Here is a 12832-nt window from a genome sequence, read left to right on the forward strand (position 1 = left end):
CCAGTGGGATTCATTCCTGGGTTACAGGGATGGTTCAATATCTGCAAATCCATCCACGTGATTCATCACATTAACAAAAGAAAGGATAAAAACCATATGATCCTGTCGATAGATGCAGAAAAAACATTTGACAAAATCCAGCATCCTTTCTTAATAAAAACCCTTGAGAAAGTCGGAATAGAAGGAACTTACCTAAACATGGTAAGAGCAGTCTATGAAAAACCCACAGCTAATATCATCCTCAATGGGGAAAAACTGAGAGCATTCCCCCTGAGATCAGGAACACGACAGGGGTGCCCACTCTCACCACTGTTGTTCAACATAGTGCTGGAAGTTTCCAGCTGTTTTAAGTGTAAGGTTTGGTTGTGTATCTGAGGCCTTTCTTTTTTCTTTAGGAAGGCATGCATTGTGAAATACTTTTCTCTTTTGACTGCCTTTGTTAAGTCTCAAAGGATTTGGGCTGTGGTGTTGTCAGTTTTATGGGTCCATGTACTTTTTATGTGCTTCTTTAAGTTCTTGGTTAACCTATTCGTTCTTTAGTTGGATGTTCTTTAGTCTCCAAGTATTTGCTGTTTCTCCACACTTTTTCTTGTGGTCAATTTCGAGTTTCACAGTGTTGTGGTCTGAAAATATGCAAGGTATGATCTAAATTATTTTGTACTAGTTCGGGGCTGACTTGTGTCCCTGTATGTGATTTTTCTGCAGAATGTTCTACATGCACTCGAGAAGAATGTGTATTGTGCTGCTTTAGGATGATTCGAGTATTAAAGTCCCATACTTTTTTTGTATTATTGTCAATGGGTTCTTTTCTTTGCGATTAATTGATTTATAAATTTGGATCTTTTTATGATGAAGGCATAAATGTTTACAATTATTAGATCTTCTTGGTAGATAGACCCCCTTAATTAGGATATAATGCCCTTCTTTATCTTTTTTTTACAGTCCTGATTTTAAAATCTAGATCGTCTGTTATAACACTGGTTACTCCAGTTTTCCTTTGCAACATTGGCTTGATAGATGGTTCTCCATCCCCTTACTTTCAATCTGAAGGTGTCTTTAAGTCTAACATGGGTCTCTTATAAACCCCCTATAGAAGGATCTTGTTTCCTTATCCATTCTGTTACCCTGTGTCTTTGATTGCAGTGTTTAGTCCTTTGACATTTAGATAGAGTCCTAAAAGATTTGAACGTATTGCCATTGTGTTATCTGTAGAGTTGGAGTTTCTGGTGGTATTCTCTGGTCCTTTCTAGTCTTTGTTGCTTTTGGTCCTTTTTGTTTTGTTTTGTTGTGTCTTTTCTCCCCTCATAGAGACCACCTTAAAATTTCTTTCAGGGCTGGTGTAGTGCTCATGAACTTCATTAATTTTCCTTGTCTGGGAAACTCTCTCTCTCTCTCTCTCCTTCTATGTTGAATGACAACCTTGCTGAATAAAGAAATCTTGGCTTCATAATTTTCTTCCTAAAATCATTCAACATATCTTGCCACTCCTTTCGACCTAGAGAATGTCTGTCGATAGGTCTGCTGCAAACCTGATCTGTCTTTCTATGTAGGCTGAAGGACTTTTCTTCCCTTGCTTCGTCCATGATTTTTCTCCTTGCATGGGTATTTTTGAGTTTGACTATGATATACCTCTTTGATGCTGTTTTTTTGTTGTTGTTGTTGAACCTATTAGGAATGTTCCATGCTTCCTGGATTTTGATGTCTAGTATTCTTCTATGATTTGCTCACATAAATCTTCCACCCTTTTTTCACACTCTTCATCTCCTGGGACCCCTATGATTTAAATATTATGCCTTTATAATGAGTCACTGCGTTCTCTGATGCTTATGTTGTGCTCTTTTGCCTTTGTTTAACTCTTTTCTTTTCAGTTTCAATATTCTCCATAAGTTTGCTTTCTAGATCACTATTTGATGTTCTCCTTCAACCGTCCTTGCCACCGTGGCAATCTTTCATGATCGAATCTAGTTAGAGCAATTTTAATTTCGTCATGACTAGATTTTACTTCCTTTATTGCCACAGAAAAGGATTGTGTGTATGTGTGTGTCTGTTTTCCCCAACTAGTATTCTTTTTATCTAGATTCTAATTTCTGGTTCTGACATCTTGTTTGTAACTGTGTTAGTCCCTGGTTGTCATTTCTTCCTTTTCTGGTTTGGGGGTGAAATCCTCATTTCATCATTTTGAAGGATGAAAAAGAATTAATAAAATAAAATAAATAAAAGTTAAAAACAACACAAAAATATCAAATAAATGATGCTAGACCCTAGGTTTGTTTTGGTGTGGTTGTTGAAAGAAGCTTGATAGAAAAGAGGAGAAAAGGGGATGAAGAATAAATGGAAAAGAAAAAGAAAAAGAAAACATTTGAAAAATTTAAAAAGTGAATACAATAAGATACAGTAAAATGAAATGATTAATGTAAAACAGAATTTAACAATTAACAAAAAACTTGAAAAGTAAAACAGGAAAAAAATTGAAGAAAATCTTATAAAAACGGAAAATTTATATAATTTTTTTCTCTTTCTGTCCTCATGGATAAGAAAACAAAAGAAAGAAAAAAATTGAATAGGTGTACCAGTATACAATATGAAATATGGTTGAAATTACATACAATTTTCTTTAGCAGTCAAACTATGAAGCACTTTAAAATCCATAAACTAAGCAGGCAGAGAGTCTTGTATTCCTTGAGAGGACAGTTGATTGGTCCAATTAGATAGGTCTTGGTGTAATGGCTATGTTCTCCTCTAGATGGTGCACCTAAGCTCGCTGAGGTGGAACATTGTGGCAGTATTCACATACTCAGAAGGGGTGAAAATAGAGACACATGCTACCCTGTCACTAGTATCAGAACTCTGTACCATCACCCACCAGCAATCAAGCACCCCTCCTTTGTCTCAGGCTTCCATCCACTCCTTGCATCTACACTGCCTGCCACCAAGCCGTCAGACTGCCAGGGTGCACCTGGCTACTGAGTTTTGTCTCAGCTGAGGCTGTGCTTCCAAACTCCTCACTTCTGAGGGCCTGACGACTCTGACCCCCTCACCCTCTGGAGGAGGGTCTCGCAGAGCAGTGCTGACCTGTCCCCAGGAATGTTCGAATGACTGTCATGCTGCAGATGCCCAGAGAGTGCAGCCTGTTGCCAGCCCACACCAGAAAAAGTTCATGCAATTGTGTAGTAGCAGTGTTTCAGGGATTATGGCAAATCACAACACACATCTGGTGCCAGGCTTCACCCTTAACGTCCTTAACAGTGAACATGGCTGTTATCTTGGGTCTGCTAAGACCTTTGCCTATGAGGAGGCAACAGCAGGGAAACCTACTCTCCCCATGTGGCCCAAGGACTCCTCAGATATGACTGTCTGCTCCTGGGGATTCGTCCTTCTTACCAGAGCTCCCCCAGGTATGGAAATGTGGAGTTTCAGACTCTGTGCTCCCCTGTTTATACAGATTTAATCATAATTAAACCCTCTCCTTTCTGCATTATCTTTCTCCCTTTCTTGTTCAGTCCTTGTAGGTGTTTCCACTCTTTCTCTTTCTCCGGAGCTGCTTTCATGGGGGAGTGCTTTTCCTATACTCTCCCCCTGTCTCAGTCCTCCTTCCACAAGCAAAAACAGCTCCCTACTGTTTACAGCTTTCCTCTCCCCAAGTTCACCTCTGTGCCATGTACCTGCTGAGTTCTGTGCTTCAGGCAGTGCAGATTGTTGTGTTAGGCCTCTAATCCATTTTCTAAGTGTGTAAGATGGTTTGGTGTTGATTTGGCTGCATCTCATGGATGAGAGAGGCAAAAAAATCTTCCCTTCTGCTCCATCTTGGCCCCTTCAGTGTTGTCTACAATCACTTTCTAAATGAAAATAATCTCTTGAGCTCCAGTGTTCACACAGGTTATTTATAATGTAAACTTCCATATGTAGCAAGGTGTTAAAACTGAAATTTTGAATAGACACAATGGATGTGAACTGTGTGTCTAAATCACCTTATGCCTATTTCCAAACCAAAGGAAATGATCAAGAGAAGTATCTTACAGCTATGTAAAGGATACAAACTTGGACAGGTTATAACGTGGCTGAGTGATTTGTGAAAACAGCTTTAGGTAAATCGCTGTAGAGATATGCCTGTCCCTCTCCCAAGATATTGTGTGTGTGTGTGTGTGTGTGTGTGTGTGTGTGTGTGTGTGTGTGTAATGGAGTGCTTCTCTGAGAACCTAGCATGGGACTCTATATTTGGGCACATTCAACAAACTAAGATAAGAAAAGGGTCAGAAGACAGAGAGACTAGCTGGAATCAGGTGAGGGTGACTGGTGACATCAGCCTATATTTGCAGTACTTCCACATTAATAGAACACTTTGGGAGCAGAGATGCCTGGATGTTTCCCCACAAACTGCAACAGAGAAGCCATAAGCAGATCTTCTCAGGTCTAGCCCAAAAGAGTTCACTGGAACAGGTACAGAATTTGGAAGGTCAACACTGGCTTTCTTGGGTTACAAGAGGTCATCAGTGATCATGAGAAATAGACATCTTCTTCCCACACCACGGATACTAAGATTAGAGAGCCTACAGAAAGCCCCCCAAGAAGAAGGCAAATAAAAATCTTTCATCATTTTCCAGAAGTAGAGACAATGACCCGGATTTTTAAGGTACCAGGTCAGGTAAGACCTTTCTGTCCCCTCACCACTTCTCCCACCCTTCCCAACTGAGACCCTATCTAAAATCTAAGAGAATCTGGGATCTGTATGATCCAAGCATGAGAAGAAAATTCCCATGGCTTCTGAGCACTTAAAATACATTTTCTTTTTCTTTCTCCCACTATATTAAATTTTTAAAATTTTGAAAAGGGATAAGAAATACAGTTTTTTTATTGTGCCTTGGTTACTTCAGAACCAATTATATAAATATAACTTTCACGTGAACAGATTCAAATGCAAAAAAAAACTGCAAGACACAAAATTAGGAAATTCGGGAGTGTTCACTTAGAATATGAAATGTAAATCCTTCTTATAAATACAACACAGAGAGGTCAGACAAACGTTTTCTTTGTCACGTAAATATATATTCTGCCACCATGTTTTAGGTATGAATATTGGGCATCTTTGATGGGACAAGATAACATTAGGTCGTCACTTGATAGAAATTTTTCACATACTTATGAAGTTCATTGGATGTTTTTCTCCTTAGCCTTTTTCACTTAAAGTAATTCTTCTTGGTGCCAATTTGATGGAAAGTATAAATTCAGATACTAAAATAGGATCACATGACAGTATGACATTATCTAGTAGTGGTGGTGGTGGAGGTGGTAAGGTGTTTATTATGCATATATTTTAAAACATTCTCCTACAAAAGCAGAAAAGCAAGATTGAAAACACTAACGCAGACCTCCAATCCTGGTTTTCCCAAGGAAACTGAAATTTGATTTTTGAGACACTATTAGTAAAATAAATAAATAAATAAATAAATAATAAAGTGTTTTCCTGATGCTCAAATAAATATGACAGTCAAGGACATAAGTCAATGTTGTAGCGATACCCTGAGATTATATTTTTTTTTCCTGCAAATGTTCAGATACCCAAAGAGTGATTCTCCAAATACAAATAAGGCAAAGTTTATTCTCTCCCACCTGGATAAAGTTACCACTTTCCTTTCACCTTTTCTTTCTCTTCACTGTACAATGTTCTCTAACCTACTTTCTACCCATTATCCTTCTGCATATTACTGCTGCCAACACCCTTCACTGCCTCTTGTCTGTGAAGATCAAGGGAAGGACATCCCACCAAAAAGCAACTGACAGACTGACACTGCCAATCACTGCCTAGTGCAAAACTCTCCCTCTCCCATGATTCACAAACTAAGAGAGATTTTTCCAGTGGCAGTCCAGGTATTCACTGAGGTTTCCAGCTTTTCTTGGAGTTTGAGGATCCAATCATGTAGATGCTCCAGTGTGTCAGACTCAGGAATGGATTCCATGGCAGAATCTTATCACAGCATCTTCTCCAACTACCAGGCTATCAAGACCACTTTCCCAGCCCACTGGTCGGTCAATCGTCTTGGGTCCCTGAGGGAGGGAGTGAGAATAGGGGTCAGGGGCACAGAGAATGGAGGCAAGACAAGGTTTCTGAACAAGCCCCAGTTTATTAAGAAAATACCCAATTCTTATAAAGGGTTCAAGGAGGGAAACAAGGCAGCTGACCTAGGTCGGTTGCTAGGAAACAGGGTCAAGAGATTAAGGCTAGGGTAAAGGAGGAACCAAACTAAAGGTTTTAGCACACTGCCTGAGGGGTTGACACTGCCCTGCCTGCAGGCGGTTGATCTTTGTACTTCTGGCAGCTCCTGACATGGCCCCCTTTTTTATCTTTTCAAAAAAGAGCTACTTCCAGAATATGATAGTATAGGCAAGGAAAGGACTGTGCCTGTCTTAGGTTGGAGGCCTGCCAATCCTTCTTACCCATCATGCGCACACCCAGAAGCCTGTGCCTGAGTAGCCTGTCTTAGCTTGATAGGATGGTAAGGCCTCTCTTACCCATCATTGGCTAGCCAGCCCACGCCTCTTGCCATAACATAGCCCTTCATCAGCCTCCTGATTGGCCATATCGAGCTTATGATAATGGACCTGGGTAGGCTGCATCTTGATAGCATCTATTTGCTGCCTTAGGAATGCCATGACCTTATTGAATAGAACAGGGCCCAAGGACACCAAGATCAATAAACTCACAATAGGTCCCAAAAGTGGAGGAGATAGGGTAGAAGTCCATGAAATCCACTGAGGAAAGGACCGGCCATGAGCTTCTTCCTCCTCTTCTCCAGGTCTTCCTGAAGCTTCTTAATCTTATTTCTCCAACCATCCAGAGAAGGTGTCACCATTTCCCAAACATGGTACCTAAAAGAAAGGACAAAGATTTCTCTCAAGGAGATTTTTTCTCCCTGGAAGACTGAGTATTATGATCAATTTGCTTTACTAGTCTCTCCAGCAACCTTCGGGCTGCATCTGCTTGTTGTGAATAGATGCACACTGCTCCTCATCCCCAGATCAAGACTGAGTCTGGACCATGCCATTTATTATCCAAGGTGTCCTTCCAAAGCATGGTAGCAAAAATTCTTTGTGTCTCATTTTGCCAGAGACGTTCAGCAGCTGAGCGTCCTTCTTTATCCAAAGTTGAAAATTTTAAAATAAAAAATGAATGATGTAAAAGATTTCTGGGAGATCCCTTGATGGGGTACCATTCCCCCTTTCTTATTTTTTCAAGGGCATTTTTTAAGGATAAAACATTAAGACTTTAGGATGAGCAGTTGCAGCATTATACCAGAACTTTTCTTAGATGGAAATTTTATGAACCAATTAAGTACAAAGCAGCTTTTTAACAGTTTTAAATATCCCCAGTTGTTTTGCCACAAGTCACATGCCCAAGCATCCACAGGCCTCATCCTATATCAATGTATCAATCACTAGTTGTGGCTTTTAGTTTTTATCTTGTCAGACAGCCAATGAATTCAATCTCAATTTATTATCAAGTAAAACCTTAACGTTTTAAGTTACCAAGAACCTTTAAAACTATCTTAACAATTACTCATGAAAACTATAAAACAGACCAAATCCTTTTAACATACGCTAGTTAAAAATTGGAGCAGAGATCATAAGAACCTATTTGACTTCTGGCAGATTTAGATAGAACATAAATTTCTGTTCTTATCTCAAACCAACACACTTAAGTTTAAACACTGAATAAGTCTTGCTTGAGCCCAGATAAGACACTTCGTTCCCTATAGTTGATTTTAACCTCGAAGTTTGGTGCCAAAAAAACTGATTTTTGTGGTCTTTTGTTTCTTATCACCTAAGGCAGAGGAGGAATCTAGTGTTATGCAAATTGGCCTCTCCTCAGCCAGAGATTGGCAACCTGATAGTCTTCTGGTTGCCCAGGGCAACAGGGTGGTACCAGAAGAATGAAGGGAGGAGAGGCTTGCCAGGGGGCAAAGAAGGAGAATTCCCAGCTTAAAATTTTGTCAGCTCTGACAAAGCAGGTTTGAGGCTTTTTGCTTTATTTTGTTTTGTTTAACCAGTAGAATTAGGCAATCCATGTCAGTCCAGAGAAGAGAAGGAACTTTTCCCCAGAACAAAATGAGTCCAGAAGCTGCTGGGAAACATTCCTTCAGGTCTCTGTCCCGAGGTAGATCAACAATATTTAGATCTAATTATAGCCATCAACCTGGGAAATGAATGAGGAAGAAGCCCTCACTTCCACAAGGCAAAAGAACACAGATTTACTAAAGGTCCGACTGACGTCTCGGTGCGGTCCCAGGATGGGAAGTAGTGCTGCGTCCAGCCTTCCACTCGATACCCCAGACAAAAAGCACATGTGCATTTAAAATTTAGATGATGAACTAGCTTATCTCCGGAGGTTTAGGCAGGTGACTCTTACAGATTACTGACGCCATTTTCAGGGTGAAAGAAAATCTATATAGAATCCTCTTTTTTTGACTTCATATGGCTCAAAACTTGATTCCCATTCTTCATATCAATAAAGAGTTCTCTCTCTTTAGACTCTTTATGGCCCAAACCTTCAAACTTTTGACACAAAGTGGGGCTATAAGCCATGCCCTGAGGTAAAACTTTCCATTGATATCTTTTCATGGGCTCTCTAAAATTAACAGAGGGCACACTAAAAGCGAATCGCTCTGGTCATTAGGGTGGAGGGGGATGGTAAAGAAACAGTCTTTAAGATCTGTGATAATTTTATAGTGCCCTAGAGGTATAGCCACAGGAGAGGGAAGCCCTGGCTGGAGCGTTCCCATGAGGACCATTGTTTTGTTTACTGCCCTAAGGTCCTGCAATAATCTCCATTTACCTGATTTCTTTATGACAAATATAGGGGTATTCCAAGAATTACTCTCCACTATGCGTCCAGCAGCCAACTGCTCCTGCACTAGCTGATGCGCTGCTTATAGCTTTTCAGCAGATAAAGGCCACTGATCAACCCACACAGGGTCATTAGATTTCCAAGTGATCTTATTTGCATGGGGTACAAGAATGTCAATGGCCACTAGGGTAAATTTCCCAAGCCTTCTCTTTGATGGGTATTTTGCACCTCAATAGGTTGGGTAATTCCTTTTGCATCCTTTCCAAGTCCCTTTCCTGGCTTAATTCCCTGGGTTAGCATCTGTGCTGTAACTAATTCATTTGGACTATACATAATAATGCCCATTTGAGTTAAAAGGTCTCGCCCCCACAAATTGACAGGTAACCCTTGAATAACAAACGGTTGAATGTTTCCCTGATTTCCTTCTGCATCCTGCCAGCGCAGTAATTTTGTACTATTCTCTGGGTTTTTACTTTGCCCTATGCCTTTAAGGTTGGTTAAGGTAGAGGATAAGGGCCATTGTGAAGGCCAGGCCTCTTTTTTAATAATGGTAACGTCTGCTCCTGTGTCTATTAGGCCTTGAAATTCTTTGCCATCAAGCCAGAGTGTAAGCATGGGTTTTTGGGCGTTAACAGGCTGTACCCAATAAGCATCGGAGGAGTCAAACCCTTGGGCTCAGCTCGAGTTTTTTTTTTTAATTTTTTTTAATGTTTTATTTATTTTTGATACAGAGAGAGACAGAGCATGAGAGGGGGAGGGGCAGAGAGAGAAGGAGACACAGAATCGGAAGCAGGCTCCAGGCTCCGAGCCAGCTGTCAGCACAGAGCCCTATGTGGGGCTCGAACCCACGAACGTGAGATCTGACCTGAGCCGAAGTCGGAGGCTGGCCTGAGCCACCCAGGCGCCCCTCAGCTCGAGTTTTTAATTGAGTTGTCAGTAACAGGAAAGGGCAGCAATAGTAACTGCGCGATGAGATGTCCTGAGGGTACTGTAGTAATCACCCGAGGAGAGGAGGCCATAATTTTTATTTCTCCTGTATTGTCATTGTCTATCACTCCAGGATAGACATGTAGCCCTCTAACTGTAGCACTACTGCGTCCCAAAAGCAAACCAAAAGTTTTAGGGGGTAAGGGACCATAAATTCCAGTGGGTAGGGTTTGGACCCCCATCTTGGGGGTTTAATACTGTGTGGGTGGTGGAACACAGGTCCAGTCCTGTGCTTTCTGGGGTAGCTCTGCAGAGGTCTGAAACGGATTGTTTGCAGGAACAAACTTGACTGCCCCAAAAGTTTGTTTGGGTTTTGGGGCCTGGGGCTGGCCCCATTTCCCGTTTCCCTGCAGGGGTAGTAATGGGTTACCCTGGGAGTCTGTCTCTGATCTACAATCTTTAGCCCAGTGTAGGCCTTTCTGACATCGAGGACACAATCTAGGAGCACCATTATGATCATTGGCCGGCTTGTTGGATTGACAGTCTTTGGCAAATGACCTTTTCTACCACAGTTGAAACATTTACCCTTCTTTTGTTGATCTAATAGCTCTTTGACAGAAAACCCCTGCAGGGCTGCAGCCATTGCCAATCCCTGCTGGTAAGCAGAGCCGATATCAGAACACAATCTAATATAACCAGAGAGATCTGTCCTTTTATGATAGGGTCTAATGGCCACCCGACATGTGGAATTTGCATTTTCATATGCAAGCTGTTTAACAAATTCGGAGCTAGCATCAGCATTACCAAGAATACACCCAGCTGCCATAAGAAGCCGATGGGCAAAGTCTGCGAAAGTCTCATCGGGTCTTTGTTTAATGTTAGTTAAGGAGGAACTGAGATCCCCTTTGACTGGCAACTTTCTCCAGGTTCTAGTCCCAGCCGCTTGTATTTGAGCAAACAAGCCGGCATCATATTGCGTCTGTATATCACTGCTGCCATAATCTCCCTCCCCCGTCAGCATTTCCAAGTTCCAGCCATTATTTGCCTGTGTATACCATAGTATATGGTGCCGTAGCCCCGTATTGTGCTACAACAGTCTTGAGCTCTTTAATGACCTTAAAGTCAAAACCTGAATGGCATCTCCATGCCTGTCCCTGGGCGTCAGTGGTCTCAGTAACTGGAAATGCCTCAAGGTCCTCAATGTCTATTAGGGGGCCAGCAGCTGGAGGATTTTTGAGAGCTGCCCCTCGTCTAGGGGGTTGGGGCATTTGCTGTGAAGGCACAACGGTAGACTCCCTTTTGCCAACCTTAAGTTTTTCTAATCGTGATATCAACTCTTGGTGTTCTTCTAATCTTATCTGCTCTTGCAATTGCTCTATTTTATCTAATAGATCCTTTTTGGGATCTATGAGGGGCAGAGCTAAAGGAGGTGCTGAGGGTGGGAGGTTATATGGAGGCGGCCAATCAGGGTTATGGTATTTTTCAGCCTCATTACCAATATCCTCACTGTCACTTTCTGACAACTCATCATTGGAAACTCTTTCTGTAATCCCCCAATAAGAAAAGACATTACCCATAATGTTCGATTGTCCACCCAAATACTTGACGTTAAGACAAACAAGGAGTGGGGAGCCCCCTCTAATGAGACCAATACATTCACTCACACACACATATCAGAAGCTATCACTTTCCCTCCCACCAAGGTTTTACAAACAAGACTGAGACATTTAGAAAAACACTTAACACTTAATTGCTTTCTCTTAACCTTTACTCCCTGTGCTCTGAGGGTCTCTGTCAGACCATTTATTCCCTGCCTCAGGAATTCCGATCACTCACTCGAGCACTGGACCACACAGCAGGCTCCTGCGTGGCAGTCTCCCTAGCTTGAGCACTGGACCACCACGTGGCCGTCTCCTTATAAATCTTGAGCACTGGACCACCGCGTGGCCATCTCTCTAAATCTTGAGCACTGGACCACTGTGTGGTCGTCTCTCTAAATCTTGAGCACTGGACCACTGAGTGGCCATCTCCCTATAAAAACTTAGGCCGCATTCACCCGAACACTGGACCACCCGGCAGAATTCCACATGGCCGTCTCCTTATAAATCTTGAGCACTGGACCACAGCTTGGCTGTCTCCTTATAAATCTTTTAACCTCGGCCGTTACCTCTTTCTCTTCTTCTTTTTCTCTTTGATCGGTTTCTTCACTAGATCCCTCATACTCAGGCCCCACGTTGGGTGCCACTTGTCCCAGCCCTCTGGTCAGCCGATCCTCATGGGTCCCTGAGGGAGGGAGTGAGAATGGGGGGGAGGGGGCAGAGAGAATGGAGGCAAGACAAGGTTTCTGATCAAGCCCCAGTTTATTGAGAAAATACCCACTCCTTATAAAGGGTTCAAGGCGGGAAACAAGGCAGCTGACCTAGGATGGTTGCTAGGAAACAGGGTCAAAAGATTAAGGCTAGGGTAAAGGAGGAACCAAACTAAAGGTTTCAGCACACCGCCTGAGGGGCCGACACTGCCCTGCCTGCAGACGATTGATCTTTGTACTTCTGGCAGCTCCTGACAGACCACTACGTCCATTTCTAAGTTCTGGGTCCATATAGATTAATTCTATGTTCAAGTTCTTAAGGATCAGAATAAAATCAAAAAAACATTAGTGTCTGCACACACATACATCCAAACACACTCACTCTGTCACTAGTCAGTACATTTCTGTTGAAGACAAATTTCTACAGAAAGTGAAATTATCACCTGCATATGGCCAGCGACCAATAGAATTCAACTAAGAGGCAGCATAGGTTACTCAAAATGGTTACAAACTTTAAGTAACCCTATTCTAATACAGTCCTCTCAGAATAAGAGATATTTATTTATCAATAATTATTTGTAATAATTCGATTAAATATATAAAATATTAGTGAAATTAAAATTTCATAATTGATTTTCTCCCAGGAAGAATTTTTCATCCTTCCTGTCCATGAAGGAAAACCAATCTGTTAAGGAAACAGAGATTACAATCCCTGATATCCTGTATCAGCAGAAGTCAGACTTTGCTACACCGTAACC

The sequence above is a fragment of the Suricata suricatta genome, chromosome 11 (assembly GCF_006229205.1).
Source record: "Suricata suricatta isolate VVHF042 chromosome 11, meerkat_22Aug2017_6uvM2_HiC, whole genome shotgun sequence".
Taxonomy (NCBI): domain Eukaryota; kingdom Metazoa; phylum Chordata; class Mammalia; order Carnivora; family Herpestidae; genus Suricata; species Suricata suricatta.